General features: G+C 40.7%; 1 protein-coding gene across 21 annotated transcripts in view; it reads left to right on the forward strand.

The window, feature by feature from the left end:
* The window catches only part of KIAA1217 (KIAA1217 ortholog), a 684,182-nt gene that overhangs the window by 421,906 nt on the left and 236,531 nt on the right, over window positions 1–25,745 (forward strand). Inside the window, exon 1 of one of the 21 annotated variants that reach the window (XM_090047350.1) lies at window positions 2,102–2,257. The exons of the other annotated variants lie outside the window; for them this stretch is intronic. The gene's annotated coding sequence lies outside the window, so the exon portion shown is untranslated. Of the gene's footprint in view, window positions 1–2,101; window positions 2,258–25,745 lie in introns of those variants that run through there. 21 annotated transcript variants of the gene reach the window in all.

Genomic DNA, 25,745 nt, shown 5'->3' on the forward strand with positions numbered 1-25,745 from the left:
CAGGGAGATGGGGGAAGGGGGTGGGAGGGTTCTTCGGGGGGCAGCAGCAGGTTAGGAGTGAGGGGCCCTGGCAGGGCTGGGCTGGGGGTCAGGGGACTGCAGGTCCAGAGTGAGGGGCTGCAGCAGGGCTGGGGTGGTTGTGGTTTGGGAGTGGAGCAGGACACAGGCATATTATAGCCCCCTCACCTCCACCCCTGGTGTCCTCTTTTTTTGAAACTGGAAATATGATAACCCCAGCAGTTACAGTCTGTTGTGTTGGAACTGAAAGCTTACTGAGACATGGACAGCCTTTATTTACTTGTACAGTGCCTTCAACAAGTGCCTCCGGGCACTACTACTCTGCAAGCAATACTGAGGTTTTGTCTGCATAGTGAAATTAGTATGGCGTAAACCAGGGCGGGGTGGATTCAGGGTTGGAGGTGTACTGGTGCAGTTGAACTCCCCCCTTTGATTCCTGCTCCACACTTTCATGACAAGGTACAGAGTGAAAAAGCCCAAGGCTGAGTAGATTCAATCTTCACAGATTAGTCTAAACTTTGTAGATAGAACCAATAAATGTTTAAAACCAACTGCCTGGCAATGGCAGGAGTATTTCTATTCAGGCGGCAGCAGTGAGAGTGTCAATTGAATTCATGGCTCATTAAAATCTACCTGATTCCTTGTAAACATTTTATTCTACTGGTGTTAATGACCCTCTCTCATTTTTAATGGCTTGGATGTTTCACCAGAGAAGCTAGCTTTTCCCCTGCAATTCTGTCTGTTAGCTGCTCCTGGTAATGTAGCTCCTATTTCACAGACCCTCGGACTGTTTTTAATTAATTCAGAAAATGTCAGATCAAATCAAAAACAAATATTAAACTAAATATTTTTCCCCAAGAAAAATATGTGTTGTTATATGGGATGATGTACCAAGCTATCTGCACTCCCATTTTCAGAATCCTAGATTTAACAAAGCTATGAATTTTCAGGATGCTTTTTAACCTGTGTTACAAGCTGCCCAGAGCCACTCTTAGTGTGCCCTAAAAGTACCGATGTCAGAGTTAGTACACAGTAGCTAGTGTACTGCAAATTCACACCCTCAGGAGTCTTATTTTAATTGCCATTTGTTTATGTTGCAAAAACTACCATGCAAGCTGGCATGGGTGATCCCAACCTCTCCTAAAAAGCACAGTAGCAAGGGTTTTGTGGCTCAGAATTGATGGGAGTAGAGATGTACACTGGAAGCTTCTCTAATACCTGCCTGTATCATGCTTGCATTAAGACCATGGGACTAAAATGGGTCCACAAGAAGGTTAGAAAGAAAAAGAAAACAAATGGGGGGAAAAAGAGAAAGAAAGAGGTTCTTGAACTCTACAGTGAGATTTTTATCTTCCTGAATGATGCTGTCAGAAGTTTTGGGCTGGACTGTTCTACAGGTGAGTTCTTTGCATTACATTGCTACCTGCTTTGGAGGGAGTGGTTGGTCAGGAAAAGGTAGCGGGGACAGGAACAAGTTTATAAATGGCTCTGAAGTTAAAAAAGGTTTTGCAGTTAAAAGGTTAAAAAGGCTCAGCTTCTTCCAGAAAGAGGGGGAGGGTTGAAGGGGAATCCCTGCAAAGTGAACCTGTTTTACAAGTTCCACCAGTAAAAAGTTAAAAAAAAGAGGGGGAGAGAAGCTTTTCAAAAACAGTTTTCAGTGTGACTTCAGAGTATGATCTGAGACGCATTTGGCACTGCAGGCTTTTTATTTAACTATTCAAAATACATTGTTAAGCAGGGAAGGGCCGATAACAAAGCCTAGCATTTCAATCTGCTTTCTGGGAGGTGAAAAAACAAAGAAATCTATTTACAGATGGAGTTCAGCTTTTATTAATTATAAATTGCAATGTGTGTTCTACAAAGAGCATGGAAAATGGTGTTTGTCTTTTTTTCTGAACAGTTGGAGCAAATTGTTAAGTCTGAATATGACAGGTAATCTTGGCATGTAGGCAGGTGGGGTTAAGGTAACCATGGAGATTTATGATGTCATGCTTGATAGAGCATGTCAAGACAACTAATTTATCATGTAGCTGTTCAAAAACTCCTATAGGCTGGAAGTAGGTTTTATGCAAATTATAGAGTTTCACCACAAAAGAAAATACGGCAGAGATATGGAGGGCATTTTACCTGGTAGATTTAAAGGATTACAACAGAATTTATTCTAATCTAAAACTTTGAGAATAAGGGGAAAGGACTCCGTAATTTATCTCCTACCTCACCTGTGGAACCTTGGGCTTAGGTAAATATGGTTTGGCTTTTCCCCCCACCCCATCTCTTTCCACTGACTGTAAAACTGCTTTTGAAATGCTAAGAGCATGCTTCACCACATTGTTCCTCCTGGCAGCAGAACTGAATCAATAAAGCAGGCTTTCTGGCATGGCATGTTCTCTTTTTCTTTTCTAACATGAACTCTTTATTGAATGAAATGAGAATTCTGAATTATTTGAAAGGCTGTGTAATGTATTATGCTGATTATATGAATCATGCAGCAAAAATGTCCTAGGTAGTGTTCTGGAGGAGAAACCAAGAATTGAGACACTGTATTTATTTGTAGAATATTGCCAGATGTCTCTCCTTTAACTGTTAAAACAAGACCTCATTATTACAACTACAGTTTTCCAGCATTTCCAATCTGCAGAAATGCAGAAGCATTTATTTTAGTAGATAATCAAATTGGTCAGAGAAGTGTACTTTAGGAGTACATGCTTTGATATCACAATGTAACTGAGCATTTTTAAAGGCGTTTTTCTAGGGTAAAAATAGATCTGGTAGGAGGTAGGCAACCCTTTGAGCAAACATAAACTCTGCTTCATCTCTGTGACTTGAGGGACAAAACAAAGGTATTGTTTTTAGCACCTTTTGGTAAGGAATAAAATCTTCTTGTTCCTGGCTGCAGCCCTTTTGGGGCTCATATTAATCAACACGTTGGAATGGGTAAACAATTACAAACCAGGGACAATTCACTCATTTGACCCACCTGTGATGAAATGACATGAAACAGCCTCAAATCTAAAAGGCTAGGATAAAAGGGTTAGTTTAGGTAGGAAAGGGGTGGGGTTTGGGTAATTTAATGTCCAAGCATGGATATTTGGAGCCAGGAAGATCATAGGTTTAGCCTAAAGACACCTGTGAAATGTAAACTCAAGACAGAAACTTGATCAGTTAAATGTAAACCCTCCGTAGGATTTAGTGAATGAACAAGCTGCAGAATGTTTTAAACACTTTATCTAATTCCGGCTGAAAAACCGGTGTGTAAGGGACTCTTGATATGCAGAATTTCTTGATCATGCAAGCTAAAATAATCTTTCTGGAAACAGTTATTGATCACCAACATCAGCAAGGAGAGGATTAAAAAGTGAAATTATCTCCAACTATATGTATTTTTAGTTTTATCCTCAGCTATTTTGCTTTTCACCTGCAGGTTTAATTTCAAGGACTAATATTTAATAGAATATTATTGAATCAATTTATAGTCTTATCTTTTCTAAAAATTCTGATGTGTTAAATGTTTAATATTAAAGTATGTACAAATGACTGTGTCAAATGAGCTAGAATCTTTGCATTATTTACACTGATACTGGACGATCTGTAAATCCTATGGAGAAATTGGTTCAGTGCTAATATTGTGTGAATAAATTTCTGGTCCATACTGATAAATGGAGATGTAACTTTTAATTCTAACACAGATATATAGCGTGAAAAGAATAAACATGATTTTAGTTTGGGTACATATAACTGGGTGGGTTCTAGCTAAATGCCTTTTACATATGAATACCAGCTAATGATTAAAAGGAATCGGAATTTGTGATAGAGGTGATATCTTTTATTAGACCAACTAGATTTTTGCAAAAAAAATTCAAGTGCAAGCCCTTGGGCACAAACACTTTTCTTCAGGCATAAGAGAAAAGATTGTAAAAGTTCTCAAGGGTAGAAATGAAAGTTCATAATTCATAGGAGAGTTGAAGGTGTGGTAAAATCTCCTGTTTGGAACAGTATGTTTTATATGCAGATTAGGCTCAGAGAAAAGTTGGAATAGTCTGTCTACCTCCAAGTTATTTGGTGATAAGCAGGATGTAGTCATATTTCCTTCTAGTTTTGGTGTTTCATATATCACAGAAGAGTAAAAAGATGAAATGCTCTTCTGAGCAGGCATTTCTTATGTGGTAAGGTGTCTGTCTCTGAGCTCTGTGATGAGGTTCTGTGATGATGCAAATTACCTCAAACAAAGGCAGGGTCTCAGATTTCAGGTGGTCAAACTTGCTTTCTCTTTATACAATTATGAAGATTTCATTTAAAAATTGGCTAAAATTCAATATCTTCCATGTTTCAGGTATCCAGGTTATAGCCATATTAGTCTAGAGGCAAAAAGGAATAATGATTAATGGTAATGATTAATACTTGTGTGATTTAATGCTAATGATTAATGCTTTTGATTAATACTTTTGCAAATGGTTAATACTTTTGTCTTTTGGCTTTTTCAGAATGGAATAGGTACTGTGGTAGGTCAATCCAACACTCAGATAATTTAGAGGATGGGCTGTCATGAGAATGATACTACTATGTGGATTTTAACACTTCATGAAGATGCTTAGCTGTTTGCAAAGCACGGAAGAGGTTTTCATTCCAGCTATTTCTGACAAGAAACAGTAATTTCTTGCATGGTACTTCTCTGTCAATTAGGAGAGGGATAATAGTGCAGAAGGTAGAAGGTTGTGCCCTCTCTTGCCTTGTTGTGATGTTCTGAACTCACAAAGCTGCAAGGGAGAACTTGGTTTCTGGAGCAGGGAATATGCCATGCTGCTACTGTCTTGTGTATACCACCTGGTACAACACTTGCCCTTTATGCTTTGGGTGGCTGCCTTTGCTTTCAAGTGAAGAAACTCCTGGACAAAACTATTCAAATGACCATTTGAAGTATGACTGTGGTCTTGAATTTTAGCTGGAGTCCAAAACTTGTTTTCTGTATATATGGTGGGGCACCAGGGCTAGGGATAGAAATTAAAGCCTGAGCCTGAGTTGATTCAATCTTTGCAGGTTAGTCTAACCTGGCTAGGCTAAACTAGTTTGTAACTACACAGATATCCCCACTGGACTGAAAAAATTCAGGCACATGCCTGCAGTGGCTCAGGCTAAAAGCCAGCAGGCTCTAGAGCAGCCCTCACTTCCCTTCCACAGAACTGAGCTGAGGGGGAGCACGGGTAGGCTCCAACAGGATGCTCTGATGTCTCCCCCCCCCCCCCTTCCTGAGCAGCCCAGCAGGGAATGTTTATCACCCCTAACTCGGTGTTTATCAACCCATTAAGAAAACAAAGCCTCCCCATTAGTTCAAGCTCTTTTTTAACAGCTTTTCCAGGGAAGAACATTACCAGCTACCTGTTGATTAGCTCCAAAAAGCCTGGCTGCCTGTCATCTCCCACAGCATCTGCTAGCTCATGCTGAGAGGTGTCTGCATAAAGCAGACGGGTGGGGAAAGCAGAGAGAAGCCAGGCAGATGCCTGTAGTGTCTTTCAGAGCTCTGGACAAGAAACACAGGGGGCCAGCCCTGATGTGAAGCAGAAAGCTCCCCCCCCCCCCAGCACAGACATTCTGGGGAAGTCTGGTTTATCTTAAACCAGAAAGGGGTCTGGACAGACATTGCATAAACCAGTTTGACCCAAATCAGTTAAGTCTGATACTACATTCAAACAGGTTTATTTCAAACCAGTTCCAGGCATTTTCAAACTGGTTTATTTTCTCTGTTCTGTTACAGGTTTAATCAGTTTCTGATTACTTAAACTGTTTTATGTGTAATGTCTATCCTTAGCCCAGAGATCACATCTGTCTATTTTGAGTAAAAAGCATGTTCTTCGACTCTTAGATAATATGGCAATTGAAATATATTTATAAATGACTACATAGATAAAGAAAAAGTGTTGTTTAATTACTGAAGTGGATTTCTCATACATTAAGAGAGGGTCAAACCCTTGAGTAGAGTGTTCCCAATAGAGTATCTGAGTGGTAAATATTTGAATTTCCCTCTCTCACTGTAAGACTAAAGTGCTAAACAATAGTATACTACTGGAGAACCGGTTAAACTATTAGCAATAAGGACATTGATGGTATAAATAGAATGTCACTTATATAAAAACAGATTCTTCATATAATGTTTACATCATAGAGCTTCTTCATTGGTATTCATCAGATGAAAGTGATGTGTTTATTTAAAGCTATTTGTTTATTTAAAAACAAAAAACACAAATAAAGCAACCTCTTTGCTCCTCTAAATTAAATCATCCTAAGTGCTCTTAAAAATATTTTCTTCCTCTTTAGATATATTGGAGATTTAAGGAACATCCCTGAAAACAGTAAAACAGCTATAGCAGGAACTGCCTTTTGTTCTAGAAGCAGTCAGACCTCCCTCAGTAGGAGCTACCTGTTCAAGCAGCTCAAGCATTTAAAAGGGAGTGTTGAGCTGAAAGCTGAGGAGTAGGCATGCAGGGAAATGCAATATGCGTCAAGGAAGTTGCTTTGCCTCTGCAGGCTTTGTGGCTTTTTTTTTTTTTTTTACTTGTCCGAACAATGGATAATGTTACCCACAGTCAGGAAACCTGAGAGACTTGTTCATACAACTTTCTACTCTTATTCACAAAAGTTGTATATATATTTTTAACACACTTTTTCTTAAAATTAGATTAGAAAAGTCCTCTATAGTCATCTCTTACAGACTCATTTAATTGTATTGCCCAGTTATCATAATTTCTGAGAGTTTCAAAATCATGCTCACAACCCCTCTATTAGGTAGGGAAGGACTGTACTCTTCATTGTACAGGTGTGAAACTGATTCACCTAAGCTATGTACAGACAGTCAAAAAGCCCAAGGCTGAATAGATTCAATCTTCACAGGTTAGTCTAAGCAGCAAAGATTGAACTGATAAACAAGTGAACAGACATTCACTTTTGATTCCAGAAATGCAGCCACAAGCCTGCACTGGCCCACTGATGTGCCACCCTGCTCAGCTGGAGCAGACAGCTTGGGCCAAGGCTAGCCTGCCGACACTGCAGGGGCAGGCTAGCTTTGTAGCCAGGAGTAGGGGTGCTTATAGGGGAAGTGCAAAGCATCCTGGGATGCTGGGGAACTATGAGTTAACTTGAATTTGGAGGGGATCTGGGACAGAAGTTTAATAAACAGATTTAACCTAAATCGGTTAAGTCTGATACTCCCTCCATCCAGGTTTATTTTAAACTGGTTTTGGCCATTTGGAAAGCAGTTTATGTGCACTGAACTTCTGTTGCGTTACAGATATGAACCAGTTTCCAGCCACTTGTACCGGTTTGTGTAATTTGTGTCCCTAGCCCTAGTGACTAAGAGTTGGATCCATGAAGGGGCGTAGGCATAGTGTGGCTGAACACTGCCTATAAGACTCAAGTAACTGAAGCAAAAGTCATCAGCTGAGCGAGGAAGCTGAATATTTCTACAATGCATGAGAGAGTTAGAGACTGGCAACAGCCAGTGCACTGAATGAGCATTTGCCCCAGCTAGCCAATAGGAAATGTGGAGGGGATGTATGTGCCTGAGGTCCCCCTTCTATCTTGCAGTAGGTGCCTACTTGTAGCCCTGAGTTAGGTATCTAACCTTGCTTTCATAGCCCCAAAAAGGCACCAGAGTTTTTTCTTTGGGTGCAGATGACTGACTCAGTTTTTTCTTTTGAGACCACCTGGATAGAAGCAAGATTGAGAGCTAGAGATTCTTCATGAACGTTTAGGCATCTTTGATTCAGTTAGTCTATAAGGTGCATCTCTACTCTGCCTTCTGTCTTACTTTTAGCATGTGTTTTGTGTACACAATTCTAGATCAAACACTTCAGGGTACTTAGGTGAAAAGGACTTCTGATTTGTAAGATCCAAACAGCTCTGCTGAGATACAGCTACTAGACATGTCCAGAAGTGCTGCTAAAACCTAAATAACTTTTTTAGTGGAAGGTACTACAGGTATTTTGACCAAGCACTTGGTTAAGGTCACAGGAAAATTCAGCAGTGGAGCTGAATTTAAAAGATAGGTATTCCAAATTTCTGGCCAGGGTTTCAGATACAGCCTTTCATAAGTCTGTCAATGAGTGGGATTACTCTGTGTTTTTCTGAATCGCAGATAAAACAAGTTAAATTATGGAAATGTCCAATGTCAGTTATCCAAGGCCTACCAAAGTTGTTTTTATTGCTTTTTTAAAAATCTTATAAATCTCACTTTACCTATTTCTTGAGCCAAGAATACAGGATTTTCTAAAGAGGATAATTTACTCTCATTGTACCACAAAAGGGCTAATATTATGCAGAATGTCAGATGTACTGTTTATAATGTTGTTGTAAGTAGGACCTGTTCAAACTTCTACACCTGTATAAAGTCTGTCACCAGTGATTTGCTAGAATATTTTAATATTTAAAACAATTTCTTGAACAAGGCCAGCAAAATATTAATTTGGAATAAATTGTGTTGGAAGAATGAGTAATTTGGCTACTCTAGAACATGCTGGTCAGCACTAGAAAACTAATAGGTCATTTAAAGAGGAAAAAAAGAATATGCTTTAAACTGAAGTGAACTTCAGAGGACAATAGTTAAGAACCTTTGTTATCTCACAGGCTCTTTTCCTGCAACTCCTCTGCTTACTTTTATATAGGTAAATAGTCCCATTGGCTCTCCATTGGGAGATTTTGTATGCTCTTCTCATGTTGCCTTATGGAAGTGAATCATGTATTCATGTCAATCAATAGCAAAGTAAACCTCCTTCACTTATCTTTTGGCCATTATTATATTACAACATTTTAATTTGATTTTTCTAAATGACCGGTTGAAGTGGACCTACCTGATCTACTGGTTCAACTTAATTCTAATTCCTGCAATTTAAACCTCTTTTGAGAATGGCAGTTTGTAGGGCAAAAGTAAACCACTCAAATCTGTCATGGAAAGAACATTTTCAGTTTCTTTTCTCTTATGACTGGACTAGCAGAAACAACACTTTTATTAAAATTGCAGTCATCAACCATGGCTGTAATAGCAATCTCTATGGTATTGTGTATTGTAGCATTTGCCCTCCAAAAATGATGCCTGTATGGTTTGATTGCACCAATTGTGAATTTAATAAAGTCAGAATTGGTATTTTAGTGAAGATTCACACTGTGGAACACCAAACAAACAAGGGGAAATGTCTTTGATATTGAAGCTTTCTCCTGTTTGAGAGGATGTAGTAATACAATTCTTTTACATTACTGTTCAAGTACCTCTAGTAATGCTGCATTTCTTGTGATCGCCAATAAAATAAACCACAGAGATCCTATTTTTCTTAGAAATCATTGAACAAATGCATATGTTAACTGAAGTTTTGAAAAGATTTTCATTGTCTAGCTGATAGACGCTCTTGTGAAGAGTCTTCAACACTCTTGTTTTTGGTATAATTTTAAAAAATGCAGAAATTATGTTGGATCAGACGTAACATACACTTAGCCAGTATCCTGTCTCTGACAGTTGCCACTACCAGGTTCCTCAGAGGAAGATGTAAGAATGTATCCTCCAGGTTTTATTTATAATCCATTATGATGATTTGGAAAAATAGCAAGTCCTGTTTTGATCTTGGTTAAATGTTTGGCCTCAATGACTTCCTGTGGTAGCAAGCTCTGTGGTTTATTATATATGTTTGAAAGTGTTTCCTTTAATAGTTTTGAATTTCTCTCCTTTCAATTTCTTTAACTGTCCTCTTATTCTTGTTTTTTTAAATTTTTTTTATTAAATTTGTTCAAATTAAAATTTTCATTTTGATTCAATTCATAATAAAAATGCCATTTGGTTCAGTTTCAATCAAGTTAAATTCTTTCTGTTTTGGTGCATCTCTTCTTTATCTCCCATTTTTCATTGGGAAAAGAGAAAATGGAGGTGAAAACAAAATAAAGGCAACCAGAAATGGTTGAAACACACTTCACATATTTGAATGAAATGGTAAATTGGCTTTTGCTTGAGGGGTAAGTTAATAAGCAGGATGTACTTCCAGTTCACATTTATTTTGCAGATTCACTGGTATCTAGCAATAATCTGGGTGCATATGCACATGCCTTGACCTGTTTTCTCTGAGCTTTGCAATCATTATTTTTCAGCTTCATTTATGCTTCCCTAATGTTATTTTTAGTACAAAATAATACTATACATTAGTCTTTATAATTAGTAATAAATTATTTGCAGAAAGGGGAAATATTTGGTTTTAATTAGAATAAGTAAAATATGTCAATTAGGTTTTGTAGACTGAATAAATAAATAATTGGAAGATTCTGGTTGACTAATTTTTAACTAACAGTATTGTTCAGGGAAGAGGGGCAATCTTTAGCTGTTATGTGGAGAAATGGCTTGTTTAAAAAATGCAATTTAAATGCTTCTATTAAGGAACATTTAATTGTAGCATTAAAGACAGTGGTACCATTTATTATAGAACTTAAAAAGCTGTTTTCTTTTTTTTTTTTTATAAAAAGAAAAAGGTCATTTCAGCAAATCTCTGCCTGATGTGGTCTGAGGTATTTTGTGCCCGGAAAGAATCTTCTTAAAGAAAAGCACAGATGTTTTATGTTAATTTCATGCTTTCATTATGCATTCTTTTATGAAAAAGCCCCATTTCACATTAAAACTGTATAATAGCTTTCTCAGTTGCAGTAATCTTTTTATGGTTGCCATTAAAAAGCCAACATTATTTCCACAGCTACTACCCAGTGATACAAGATAACCACTGTCTTTCTGTGCATTTAGAGTAACAACTCACTGTAGTTTTCATTGGTAGGGTCTCTTGGCAAATTATTTTTAATAGTGGCCGTTGCTGTTTAACCAGTTTGTGTAAAAGTTGCCAACTTTTTAACAATCACAGAGCTTGATTACCTGGAATATAGGCAGGACAGGACCGCACTTATCAGCCTGTTTTGCCTCTCAGCAAGATAGCAGAGAGAAAGCAGCATTCATGTCTAATGAAGCTGGCCTGTCAATTTTACTTTAACTACTTTTTAGTGCCTATCCCTATATAGTGCAGTCAGTACATGTAGTATATTCCTCAGTGACATGTCCACAACTTTTATTTGAAATAATTATTCAAATCATAAGAATTTTGCTAAAACAACCAACCAAAAAGTCTTCTGGAAATCAGGCTAATTTTCATGCCTTTGGGAATGATAAAAGCTAAAAATTCAGGAGAGGTGGGTAGATGGGTGGTTCACAAAGTCCTTTTGACCCTAATCGGGTTCATCTTAAACTCAACAGCAAGACTCCTGCTCCTTCTGAGTTGCCTGACAGTCTTCTTTCTCTGACATTAGATAGTATTTAAAACCTGGTTACATGTGCTTCCATTTTTATTTTATTTGGATGTGGTGTTTTGGGCACCGGATATTGTGACATGCATTTTCTGTGTCTTCATTTCCGACATATACCTCCTGTTGCTGTCAGTCACTAAAGAGCCTGGCTCCTTTCCAGGCTCTCCTTCAGCTGCTAAGTGCTGCTCTGGAGGGGGGTAGGGATCTTGCAGGCATACTTTATCTAATCCAGTAATTGGACAACTGCAATATCTTATCCAGAGTTTGGAATTTTTCTGAAGTGTAGGGTCAGGTTTCTTTATCATTGCCAGTGTGTAAATTCCAGTGGAGTTAAATGCAGGAACATTGAGAAGATGGTCTATTATACTGGGATGTAACATGAGGAAATATTAACTTAGTTTCTTAGAAGCTGTGGCTACACCTTTAATTTTCTTTGTTATTCTAATCTCACTTTGTCATGGCCCTAGAACTGTCCAGTGTTGACCGCTGTTTTCCTCTACTGAATGATGATAACCCACTTGAATAGGCCTTAGAAGTGAATGCTTGCACAAAGGACTAGTTACCTTTTGTTGGTATGTAATTAGTAAATCTGTATTAATTTAAACCCCACCCACATGTCAGCATGCAACCACGAAAAACCGGTATTTTCTATTTACAAATCTCACCCACACCCGGATGTGCAACGGATGGTCACATAGGCAACTCTTCCAGGATCAATGCACATACTATATGGACACGCTCTGGAAAAATTTTGGAAGACACAATGGCTCAACTTCACAAATGCATTTTCTTAATGCATGCTTGAGAAAATTCCAACAATAAAAGTATGGATTTGGAAAAGAAGCTGCCTATTAATTTTTCAATAACAAAACCACAAAGAAGGAGCTTCTCATCCCTCTGCTGTTCCTGTGGTGCTTCTCACATAAGCCAGGTAACAGCTCTGATGGAAAGTTGTGATCTGGTTTTTCCTTTGTATATTTAACTGTCATAAGCATTAATGGAAATGATGCAGGAGTATCCAGAATATATTTGCTACTTGAAAAGGGGGGCTGGGGGAAGGGGGTTAAGCGTTTTAGTGCATGTTTGTTCTTAGCTAAAAACAACCCCCCCCCACAATAATTGCCTGTTACAGCATTTCATATGTACTCTTGAGCAGTGGGTAATCTACTATAGAAGGCTTCTCTTGAAGAATATTAGATAATGATACAATTCCATCTCATTGCTTTGAAAACCTTTATTTGTTGTTCAAAAAGGAAGATACATTCTTCTTTGATTATAGAGGCCTTTTCTGTGAAAGGTGTAAAACACTTGCTGGAAATCTTCCATGGCAATGAAGTAATTGGTAGTCTGTCAGCTTCTTCTGAAGGGAAGAAGAGCCATTAAAAGAGTTAGACAATTGTAGACTTCTACTCTTAAGGTACTTAAACAATAAGAATGGTATTTTTTTCCTCTTTAACATCTTCTACTATAGTATCTTGGCTTTGGGGGTGGCTCAGCCTTCTGTTATAACAGTAGGTCTAGTAGTATTTTAAAAGGAACTGTGAATTGACATGTTCTATCCTGTTTCTGCCTGATTTAAATGTGCCACACAGGAGCTGTTAGTTTGCCAAGAATGACTGTACATCCAGCATGTCTGCCGGTTTTATATTTGTGAATCTAGTACATTGGCCCATAGAAAACCCAATTTAAAATTAAGGGAAATTGCTAAGTAGTCTACCGAAAGGCAGGGTGGGGGGGAAGGGAGAAAGGACAGGGGAAGGATTATGACTTAAGGTCCACAGAGGCTCAAGAGAGGAACTAGAGACATTTGTTGTGTTAAATATTCTGGGATGATTCCTGTCATGTAACTCCCATTAACTGTACTAAGAGTTACATTGGTAAGAGTGGAGATTTGGATTATTTCTGCGAACTATCAGCAACAAGTCTTACAGTTGTAAAACATAAAAAAAATACTGTGGTTTGAAAGGAAAAGCTTTCCCTTTTAAACTGTATAATGGCTATTAATCTCAGAGGACATGATATTTTACTTTAAACTTCGTTGTTGTGCTGCATTTTGAATGTGCCAAACTATAGCTACTGTAAGGTAAAGGTAATAACCAACATTCACCAGCAGGTTAACTTGAGCCCACCTGGCAATATGAGCTCAGCTTAGTCATTTAGAGTAGCTCATGTAGTGGCACAACAAACATGATCTTTCTCTTTCAGCAGAAAGCGTCTTCAAAAAAGGAATTAAATGCATTTGGCTTTTGCTCTTTGCTTTTAGTTGCTGCCTAATCAGCCAAGGGTTTCGTTCTGGGGATTTTTGTTTGAGTTTTTTTGTTCGTTTCCTTGTCAGTTTGTTTTTTAGAATGTCATATTTAGTGCCAAGCAAGACAACGTATCCGGTGTGCTTCTTTTTGAGCAAGTTAGAACTATCGAGCCATTAATAGTGACACTGTCTAGCTCAGGGGTGGGCAAAATATGGCCCAGAGACTGGATCCAGCCTGCCAGGAAGTTTCATCCTGCAGGCGCCCAACAGTTAATTGTACCCTGCCCAGCCTATTTGCTTAGCTCCTACCTCCTCTATGGGAGGGTCCCACCCCAGGTCAACATGCACAGCTTCTGGGCAGGGCCACTGCTGCCACTGCTGCAGCCACCGGGAGACCTGCTTGGTTTCCCCGGCCTCCAGTGGCTCCTCCTGTGCCTTGCTGCAGCACTTACTCTGGGCACCAGGTAGGGAACCTGCAGCTGAGCAGGAACATGGAGCATGGGGCTGGTGGAAGCATTGAGCTCTGGGGCCACAAGTATCCCAAGGTCCTGCTGCCTGCTGTTGCTGCTGCCACTGGGGGCAGGAACTGTATCGCATGGGTGGGCATGTTGGGGGTCCACACACCCACCCACACCCCCTAACAACCCTCCCACATATACAACCCCCAACATATCCTACACCCCCATATACATAGCCACATCCCCTCATACACACATCTCCATCCCCACCAAACACATCCCACACACTCCCCCATACACAATATACAAGAATAAGACTATTTTGACCTATTATGCAATCACCTCTATACACACTACACAAACACACATAGATCAGGACAAAAATATGTTTGAAATAAAATTCAAATACATTATAGTACATGTTTAACTTTTAGTATATCACTTGTTTTTCTTCTGGTTCCAGATAGCAAGCTCCCCTCTGAAAAAGAATACTAGCAGGGGCAAGCGGAGGGACTTCTGGTGTCGAAGGTCTGGGGTCAGGAGGCAGGACTTCTGGTCCTAAGATAGCTACTGGGGGTGTGTGGCTACTGTCAAGGGGCGGGGCTACTGTTGCAGCCCTTGACAGCTCATCAAAACTCAGTAAGTGGCCCTCCAGTGAAAATATTGCCCACCCCATATCTAGCCACTATTACTTTATTTTCAGTTTATAATCCCTGTGGCTTTAAAGCTGCCTTATATGTTTGAATTGTATGGTTTTAAAAGAGACCTTTTAAACCACATATGTACTGTTCCTCTCGTTAAACTAATAAGAGGTGATGAGAATGGTGGTAATTTATTGTTATTTAATTTATTTAAATATCTGATGAAGTGTTCAACATGCAGTAATTAAGTATACAGTAAAACAAAAACGAAATTCAAACCATCAGCCTGAGTCAGATTAATGTCGACCTCTGACCCACAAATCTAAAGTAGTTGGTCAAAAATAAAAATATTCTCTTTCCCTGAAGATTGCAGTTATCCTTTATCACTCAGACCTTCCCTCAAACTGAGAAATATAAATAAATCTGGCAGCATGCCAAAAACTAATGGGATTCAAATTATTTGATATAAAATACCAGAGTGAATTGGAAGTCTGGTCATGGAAAACACTTTGCCCATTTAAGCTGAGAACTGATATTTTGAGAGTCTGTTCTGACTATAGCGGTGGCAGAAGCTCATATACATAAAGACAGGCTCTGAAATAGTCAGGTTCCAAGGCATTTAGATCTTTAAAGTTAACATCAGTGCCATAAACTCCACTCAAGCACTAACAGGTGATCATCAGAGATTGGAGAACATCAGTATTATGTGCCATCACACTTTTTGAAGTGTGATCACAATAATATTGTGGGCATGGATGATGTATGTTACCTTACTTTTCTAAATTATCTTAAGGGGCAGCCTTATGTGTAGTGTGTAGTGCAACAGTCTAACTTCAGATAACAAGAGTTCCCTGTGTTTGCAAATAAAGTAAAAGAATGTAGTCTCCTCCAAAAACTGACAGAAATAAGTAGCCTTAGCCACTGCTGCTGTTTGATGCCTTAAATGATGTTTAAGTCTCCAAAATCATCCTAGATAAAAAATATTCCCCCCACTTAGTCCTGTAGGCTGATATAATAATGTCCACCACATGTTTTGGTTACTTAGCTCAGCTGACTGATATAATTTTGCTCTTATCTGGATGAGCTTTAGGCAGATGGCTCTTACTGGGTCTGTGTGAAGGTTCGGTTGCTGATTTGATTCGGTGCAGTTTCAGCCAGATTCTCCAAATCTGAGTCGAATTAAGAGACACTTTATCTCTCTGAATTGAATCGGAACCCTCCTAATTGATTCGGAGAGATTTGGAAACATTCGACAATTCAGAAATAGGCACAGTTTTAAATGTTTTTTTTCTACATACCTCAAGGTGCCAGGCAGCTTGTGAGTGCTGAAATGCTGGGGTGGATGGAGCTGAGATGGTCCCATAGGAGCATGGGGGGTTCCCAGCGTGTTCAGCAGCAGACCCGGATATGAACCACATCCACCAGGGAGCGTGTGGGAGGGCTCCCCATGCCCCCTCCCTGGCTCAGCAACTGGTGCCTCCTGGGTCTGAGGGGGGCACCCAAGGTCCACCCATGGCTGATAGCTGAGCTGGGGGGGGTGCAGCCCCCCCCCAGTAAGTACTTCCGGTCTACTTCTGGGTTCATCACCGAGCATGCGGGGGGGGCGGTCCCCATGCTCCTGTGGGATGCTCCATCTGCCTCAGCATTGCAGCATTCATGAGCCACACCTGATATACCCCAATATATGTAGAAAAAACATTTAGAGCTGTGTCTACATCTGAATCGCTGATTCTCTGAATTGGCATCAAATCTTCAGATTTGGATTCAGCCAAATCCACCTGGAGACAGTGATTGGAACCAACACATTGAATCACTGTCCCCGATTCAGGCCCAATCCAAACCAAATACAGCCCATTTCTCACACTCCTAGTTCTTAACCAAACTCCAGTTTAAATCCTACATTGGGTAAAAAGCTCAAATGCCTTGAGATGAAAGAATAGACCTGGATGTTAATGGTATGCAGGCACCATAGTTCTATGTTTTTTCACTAAGAGCTGTCCTCACTACCGAATCTCCACCAAATCAAATCAGTGACCAAAGCTTCACTCTACAATCCCAAAAGAGAGATTTGTGGCAGAAAAGTAAATAACAACACTACTTTTTGGGGGAATCTCAGAGAAAAAAAAGAACATATGAATATAGACATTGTTTCATCCACTCTGCCTGAGGCTCACAATTGAGTTAACAATGCTTTATGATAAATAGTATCAAATGCAGATGAATGAACCAGCAGCATAGACACTGACCTTCATCTGTCTCCAGGAAGGCTACACTGGCTTGTCACTTTGCTACAACAAGGTCTCAGCTAGAGAGAAAGTAATTCCGAGGCATCCAGGTATTGTAAGAGTTGTGTTGCCCTATTCTCTTCTGGAGTCCTACCCAAAAAGAGAAAATGGAAACAGGTTGACAGAATGGGATGTTTTAAGGAAAAGGATGTTCTGGTAAAAGATTTTTTCCCTTTCTTTCTTTCCTTTTTCTTTTCTTTTAAAGGACTACTGCTACGCTATCTTTCTTAAAGGGAGGAAACATTATCCCTATTGCCAGCACAGCATGTTCTTCCTTGCCAGGTCTTAATGGACAGGAAGTAAAGGGAACATGATCACAGGGTGTAGAACAGTGCAAAATCAAATCAAGGAGAGAGAATATTGTGTTTCATTGACACATTGCTCTGCTACTTCAGAGTAAGACAGCTCTGTCCTAAGCCAAGTAGTTTTGTACAGCGTGTTATTTGAGGTTTTATAGATACTGCTGTGAAGCCAAAGAAACACATTTCTTCTTTGCCTTTGTGCACTACCAAATCATTAGAGGGTTTTTAAAAAAATCTTATAAATACTACAGTGTTGAAACCTTCAAAGTAGGGCACCTCAAAACCGTAGACCCCACCGAATTGTGGGTACTCCTTGGTTGAAGAAAGTCTAAGAGACATCACTCTGACAGAAATGTGCCCTTGCTGGGGTTGGGTAGTCAGTAGCAGTTCTTATCTGCTGCTCTCTGGCAGAAGCTACAACCTTCAAGGCACTGAACATCTGGACTTGGTCTGGCCTTTAGATTCTATCTCAGTGGTCTAAAGGGATGATGGTAGGTCTTGAGTAACTCCTCCATACTCTTGCCTAAGCATACATGTCAAAGGCCTTGGTGTGATGGTCACTCTGTACAGGGACCTGACTAGATCTCTTATGTGTGCACCATGATCCAGAGGACTGATAGTTGCCTACTGTAATGCACTGGTTGCCTTTAGGAGGACTTTTCTGCTGTTATACAATAGTTGTCTTCCCTCTTGTATAATTGGCTGTAAGAGAAAAGGTTCCAGGGATGGAAGAGATCCCAGGGGTGATAATCACTCCTCGCTTACCTCAATCAGGAGAAGGAGCACAGCTAGAGCCTGGAGCACTGCACTGCACTTCCACAGTGAGTGCTCCATCCAGACTGGCAACTGGGATGCTCAGAGCAGTGCTTCTGGCCCCGGAGAGGGGCAGCTGTGGAGAAATTCTGGTGTCCAAAGAGAGAAGATGCTGAAGGACTCTGGTCAGTGCCACACTGCAGCTATATGAAGAAGAAGAGTGCATGGCAACAGGCACTGGTGGTGAGAATGGAGATTGCCAACAGAAGGCCAGGGTAACTGGCCAAGCGCAGGAGTTGAAGCCCTCGGCAAAAGGATGTACCTGAGGATATGGGAGGTGTGTGGTCTGGGACCACAAACCTGCTGGGAACAGGGCAACTTGAGCCAGCCGGTGTCAATGCTGTTCCTAAATTGATTCTGCTGTTTTGGGACCGTTAAAGTAAAAATGATGATAAGGAATTATCCCTGAATGAAGGATGAAAGAAGATTTAGTTGATTTTTGTCTCAGTTTGTGTTAAGGATCCTTAAATGAATTGATACAAGAAGAAGGGATCAACCCCAGATGAAAAAGAAGATTTAAGTTAATTTTTTTCTTCAGACTTAACACCCAGCATAACTAGCTCCCAATCTGAACAAAGATCAAAGATGTGGCCAGCGAGAAAAAACAACACCAGAGAGCAGCTGAGAGACAGCATTGACCCCTCCCTATCCTGCCATCATTCACCAGGGAGATGCCAGGCTGGAGAGGGCCCTAGGCCTTACAGCACCTACCCCCGATATCGGCTACAAGTAATTTTCAAAGCATGACAACCTTGGAAGAAAGAGGTGGAAGCAAATGCTTTAGCACCACTACACTGATAGTTGAAGAGTAAATTTTATTACAGGGTTTGGCTGTATGCCTCCTTGCAGGCTGTGTATAGCTCCCAGGCAGTCTGAATGCACCTCCTGCAGAAAGAGAGGTAGCTAGAGAAAAAAAATCCACCACAATCCAGAGTGTAGGATCAAGAGTGTTAAAGGGTACCGCTTCTCTACAACTTTTAAGCTATACATCTCCTTCAGGAGAGATGGTAATAAGGAGTGGGTAGAGAGTAACCAAAGAGACTTTTACAGGCCCTTTTTCCCTTGGAATTGCTGAGCATAGAATTTAAAGTCTCATTGTAAGCAGAGGTTCTATGAGTGTTACAGGCTGAAAAAGAAACAGGGTAGACCATCAGAAGTTATCAGCAGATTTTCCCCATCTGCTGAAGTGATAGATTGGTTCCATGTTAGTTAGCCGGGGGGTAGGAATTGTTCTACCCGAACACATTCCAGAGACCACATCTGGAAGAACCAAGTTTCTTGGATCCAGAAGTGTATATATTTCCATTACTGAGCTAAGTCTAGCTGCAGATATAACCAAAAAGACAAGGTGTTACTTTCTGTCAGTTAAAATTTAAACAAGCCAGTGTATGTATGTATGCAATGGTGGGAGATCCAGTGTAAGCTCTAGTTTATTTATTTTCAGTCTGGCAAATCACTTGAAGATTTTCTTCAGTAAATATTTTTTAAGTTTGTAGATGGAACATGGATTAATTTGGGAGTAAATAAATACACACAGAATTTAAAACTTTCCAGATGGGACCATTGTTATGTTTGGTTATATTTTTGGCTTAACAGTTAAGTATCTCTTAGAAGGGGTTTTAAAAATGTTCAGGGAGCTCCCCTATACCGTTTGTGGGTAGATCTGGACCCCAGTTAGCACGTGTGTAATGTGTGTTAAATGATTTTTCAAGGATTCTCAACCATAGAAATAAATGCAATCTAGTAGATTATTTAAATATTGGTATTATCTTGTGAAAAGCGTAGAGAAGCATGAAGAGGACATAGCATTTAGCCAACAATTTACTTATTTTGTGAAAAAAGCAGGGTTCCACTGCATATAGAAGAGGTCCTGAAAATGGAATGTGGAGTGAACAGATAGTGATCTGTAGATATTACAAAACTGGGAACAGATGTCCGTATCAAATAGGGAGGACAACTGATTTCTGAAGGACTAGGACAGAGAGAGCTACCAGATAAGTGACTTCTGCTTTCTGGGGATGTTAGGGACAATTAGGGACAAAATAAAAATAATGCAAGAGGTGCTTACTCTACTGAATCTGCAAGGACTTGGGCAGAAGATAGTTGTGAATCAGCCTTTGTATGATTCACAACTTTATACAAAATATGTAATTTAACTAAAAGAAGGGTTCTCACTGAGGTATACATGAGTATAAAGGCTATAAAGAGAACTATTCCAAAGATGCCATACTGTACGCAGCACTAGACTTGACCTAGGGAAAAATCAAGTCACGAGAAAGTACTTTGCACTTAGTGATGAGGCTCTTCAGTGGCTCTGTAAATCTAAGATGGAAGCAGGGTTAGCCATTTTCACCCATTTGTGTTGATAGAAGGATTTTTGCTAATGATTCCAAAGTGCATTAGAAAATATTTGTTTTAAAATACATTTACATTGATGAAATACTTACTGATGTTTTATTTTAAATCATGCTTTATTGAAACCATTAGCTTACATTAAGGCTTTTATGAACTGCTCTTTCCAATTATGTGAAAGCAGAATTATTAGTATAGTCTCTTCTAAAACTTACTGACTAACTCCCCTTTCTTCTGTTAGGCTTTTCTTTAACTTTTTTATCTCCCTCTTCTTAAATTTGAAATTTTATTTCAAATCAAGCCCAGCTTGATAATGACCAAAATTTGGTAGCATGTGAAACTGATTGGTAGCCTATGTGAAATGAAGTCTTTTGGTTCATTTTAGTTCTAATTGAGATGTCCATATTACGACCACAAGTATTGTATTGTTGCCCTGATTGTTAGCAGTCTCTGCAGAAACAGCTGAATGTGAATGGTCCTGGGGACTGATTTCATCCCTTGTTCCAACAGTGCTCATTCCAGCTTCCAGCTGGGTACATTAGGTTAGAGAAGATTGTGCTCTACTTGCTTTGCAAATAAATAGAGGTATTTGTTTCTAGCTGGGTCAGTCTATACCTTTCAAAAAGGGTATGTAAAGAGAAGCATTCTTTTTTTTTAATTGTGGAATTTAATTAAGAATTTAGTATGTTGTTCCCCCCTCAAATTTACTTACAGTTGGGAGAACCCATTACATTAGAATACAAACAGGCACAAACTTTGTCTCAAACTTAGGCTAGATCTTGTTCAGATACTTTTCTTAACTTCTGTTTGTTCTTGTTAGTTGTTAGTTTAACATGCTTCTGCACTTCCTGGTTTTGGAAGTAGAAATTCTGAAATGCTGCAAGAGAATATATTCTCTCATCATTCCTACATCCCAGCCAGAGTCAGAGATACAAAAATACTTTATGGCTAGAGACAGACATTCAAAAAGCTGGAGCCTGAATTGATTCAATGAATCTTTGCAGGTTAATCTATCCTGCCAAAGTTGAACCGGTTTGCAACAACACAGCCATTCCTTGTGGACTGAGAAAATGTGGGCACATTCCTGCAGTTGCTCAGGCCAGAACTGGGGGGGACTAGAGTGGGCCTTCGACTGCAGGGAAGCTGTGCTGGAGAGGGGCTGGGAGGCATGGCCAGCCTGGCCAGTAGCTTTGGCAGAACTAGCCAGAGAGGGGTTTAGTCTGTCTGGTGCTCCCCCCAACCCCTTAGTGCTGTAGCAGCAGACCAGCATGGTCCCTGAGGCAGAGAGGGGGGTTATTCCCCCCTTTACTCTCACTGCCCCCAGGGGACCACAGCCAGGTCTGCTTTCCCCAGCTGCTGCCACTCACTCCCTGCTTGAGGCAAGTGGCGGAATAAGCCCCTTCACTGGAACAGGAGGGGACTTATTCTGCTGCTTCCCCAGGCACAGAGCAGTGCCCCAGGGGCAGAGGGAGCCATAACCCCACTCCCTGCCATCTGCGTACAGGGCCATGCGAGCTGGTGTCTGGTCCTACCTACCCCCTCCCAGTCGCTAGAGCAGGCAACAGCCCCTGTCATAGTGTCGGGGAGTGCAAGCCTCTCTCGGCTAGAATGCTGGGGGACTCTGGTTTAAGTTAAACCAGCAAGGGGTCTGGGACAGACATTGCATAAACTGGTTTGAGCTCAATCAATTAAGTCTGATACTACATTCCACCAGGTTTATCGCAAACTGTTTTCGGCCATTTTAAAACTGGTTTATGTGCACTGAATGTCTGTTCTGTTACAGGTTTAAACCAGTTTCGGATCACTTAAGCTGGTTTATGAGTAATGTCTGTCCATAGCCTAAAAGTGAATCTGTTTTTGAGAAACGTCCAATTTAATATCTAAACCAGAAAGAGTTGGGAAAGCTTCAGGTGAAAAATACCCACATTTTTTCCATGTGAAGCCAAGACTTAACCTGTCAAGCACTGGGGTTCATTCACTGAAGCCATTATTCATCACTAGACCTTTCAGAAGATCTGGGTCCTTTTGCTATAAAATCTTGAATAGTTTCCTAAAGATAGGATATACCAAATTATCTGGCAAAGAAGAGGAAAGGTAAATATAGGTAAATCTAAGTAAAATATCTCTTCCTTTATAGATAATTTTCATTCAAATTATTTTCTGTCACCTAAAATATGCATGTATCCCAGTAACTTTCATTTCTATTAACAGTTCTATTGCCTTTACAAAGAATTGATTGCACTTGTTTTTACCACTTTTTCAAAACCAATGTCAGATTATTTAAAACATCCTTTAACTCCCTACCTGTTGTGAAATCTACTACTGCAGGAAAAACACAAGTAGCTTTGGAAGAGGATAATTAGTAAGTTGTATGTTTCATTTATAATAGGTTTTCTAATGGGTTGAATGGTATTTGGCACAGGCATTTTTAGCTGTGCTAACAATGACTCCAAAGCAGTCAGACAAAAAATAGCCTACATGATATGAAAGATGGAGTCTACTTAAGAAAGAAATCAGATAACTTACTACCATCACTTACAGAATTCTTCATACACAGTTGATGATTTTGGGTCTTATTTTTAAACAGGGCCTCCATTTTTTGTAGGCATAGGTGTTTTTTCCTACTGCTATAAACTGCATCCACATATTGTACCATTTCATTTTAAAATCATAATACATTTGCATTTGAAGTCCCATGCACACCCATTGTATTATATACATTTCTAATGCGCTTATCAAGTTGGCACCTTCAGCACTATAAAAATGTTGTTACTGATATTAAGGTGATGGAAAACCTTACAAAATTACGCTGTTTACCATAGTCCCCCATAAATAAGTAGTCTTCTCTTGAATTTCAAACATGTGTTGCAAAGCCCTTGGCAAAGCTGCCTGTAAATCAGGAAAACAAATGCACACTGAGAAACATCCTAGAGAAAGGGAGTGGACAGGGACAAGTAGATGATTATATGAAGCTCTTTTGGGTAAAAGTATATTAAAGGAACATTAGAATGAGAAATCAACCTTTTCTCACTGCTCTTAAAAGTTCCTACATTTGATCATCTCTCTTGTTACCTCAAACTCCTTTCAAAACATATTTCTGCTGTCAGCATCCCACTAGCTGAAGAACATTGCTGGAGTGTGTTAAACACAGACTTAGTGGGGTGAAGGCATCACAGCCAAGGAGTACAGTGCCCTCCTTTCGTCCCAGACCTTGTCATGCATTAGTATCACTTGAGTGGCAAGTCCACTCAACAGCGCATATGTGTGCTGTGGGAGTGCTGTCTTCTTCAGTGTCCCTAGGCTTAGAGTAGCTTAACTTAGGTGTGAGCATGGCACCATCCCCAGCTACTGACTTAGTGAGGCTGCAAAAGGAATTGCTACTGCAGCTGTTGGCTTGGCACTATGATCAGGGGCTTGGCCGCAGCCACTGGCACATGCACTGCTGCTGTCAGGGTACAAAACTGCCCAGCTATGCCTGTGAGGATGTGGGGAGGAAAGGAAGGGAGTGAGAGTAAATCTCAGGATCACTGCTGCTAGGGGGTCTGGATGAAATATTTTCATTTTTCTAATAGGACTGAAATGAAGCTGGAAAATAGGCAAGAACTGATGAACTGTTGAGGAAGTTTACCATATTTGTTTAACTTGACTAGCTGTGATTGAACCTGGGCTTAGTGACCTTTATTGTACTGAAATGTAAAAGACTAGAAAATAGGTTTCTTGTAGGAAACAAATCTTGGAAAGTGTTTTTTTTAATTGTTTCTTTGCAACCAAAGGAAACACAGCAGTGTAAATTTCAAATGCAACACAATCTAGCCCAGGGGTTTTCAACCTTTTTAAACAAGTGTACCCCTTATGTCTTCAAAGTTTCAGCTCATGTACCCTTTTATATTTTCTTGGCTGCTGCTGCCCACCCTGAGTGCAGCCCCAGCCCAACACCCCCCACCAGGAAGAGCCCAGCACTACCACAGCCCACCCTTGCCCCATGCACAGATCTGGGGGTACACCTTCCCCCCCATGGCCTCCTGGGGTGCGTGCAGTGGTGGGAGAAACCCCCCCACTTACCCCCCCAAATGAGCCATTTGTAGCTCCATCCCACACCCTGCCCCGGCTGTGCAGCCCCAGCCCCAGCCCCATTCCCATTCCCTCCCTCGCTGTGGGGTCCTCGATCTGCCCCTTCTCCCATGCCCTTTCCCTCACAACAGACTTACCTGCCAGACCCAGCTGCTTTCCATGCTGCTAGGCTGCACTCCTGGCTGCCTGAGTACTGCACTGTGGCTGTGCGCATGCACGGAGCATTTATCAGCCACATCAGCCAAAAAAACTCAATTGCTGATACTTGTACATTTGTTCTGTATACCTCCTATGAGCTTTTTAAATACCCCTAAGGATACGCATACCCCCGGTTGATAACCACTGATCTAGTCCAGTGCAAACACACACATTCACACATACGTACACATACCACCCCTTTCCACACATTTTAAAATACAATCTTAAATGGCTATCTAGGGAGCTTTAATGGAATAAAAGCTTTTTCTTTATGGCATCCATTATTCCTAAAACTAAATAAATGTATGGATTATAATTTCATAGTAGGTAGGGTCGGAAGGGATCTGAGCAGATCATCAAGTCCAACCCCCTACCATGGGCAGGAAAGGATGCTGGGGTCAAACGACCCTGGCTTGGTGATTGTCTAGCCTCCTTTTGAAGACCCCCGGGGTAGGAGCAAGCACCACTTCCCTTGGAAGTTGGTTCCAGCTCCTAGCTGCCCTGACTGTGAAGTAGCACCTCCTGATATCTAGCCTGAATCTACTCTCAGTCAATTTATGGCCGTTAATCCTCATTACTCCCGGTAGTGCTTGGGGGAACAGGGACTCTCCCATTGCCTGCTGGTCCCCCTTGGCCAGTTTGTAGATAGCCACAGGATCCCCTCTCAGACTTCTCTTGTGAAGGCTGAACAGGTTCATGTCCCATAGCCTCCGCTCGTAGGGCCTGCCTTGCTGCCCCCTGATCATGCAAGTGGCCCTCCTTTGGACCCTCTCAGCACTGTCCGCATCCCTCCTGAAGTGCGGCGCCCAGAACTGGATGCAGTACTCCAGCTGTAGCCTGACCAGTGTCACATAAAGGTGGAGGATCACCTCCTTTGACCTGCTTGAGATGCATCTGTGGATGCATGACAAGGTGCGGTTAACCTTCCTGACCGCGTCCCCCCATTGGTGGCCCATGTTCATCCTAGAGTCTATAATTTCTGCCTCTGTACTGACAAGAAGGGAGTTCCCCAGCCTGTAGGTATGCTGTTGGTTCTTCCTCCCCAGGTA

This window comes from Crocodylus siamensis, chromosome 5 (genome assembly GCF_052110815.1).
Source record: "Crocodylus siamensis isolate JL-2025a chromosome 5, ASM5211081v1, whole genome shotgun sequence".
NCBI classification, from domain to species: domain Eukaryota; kingdom Metazoa; phylum Chordata; order Crocodylia; family Crocodylidae; genus Crocodylus; species Crocodylus siamensis.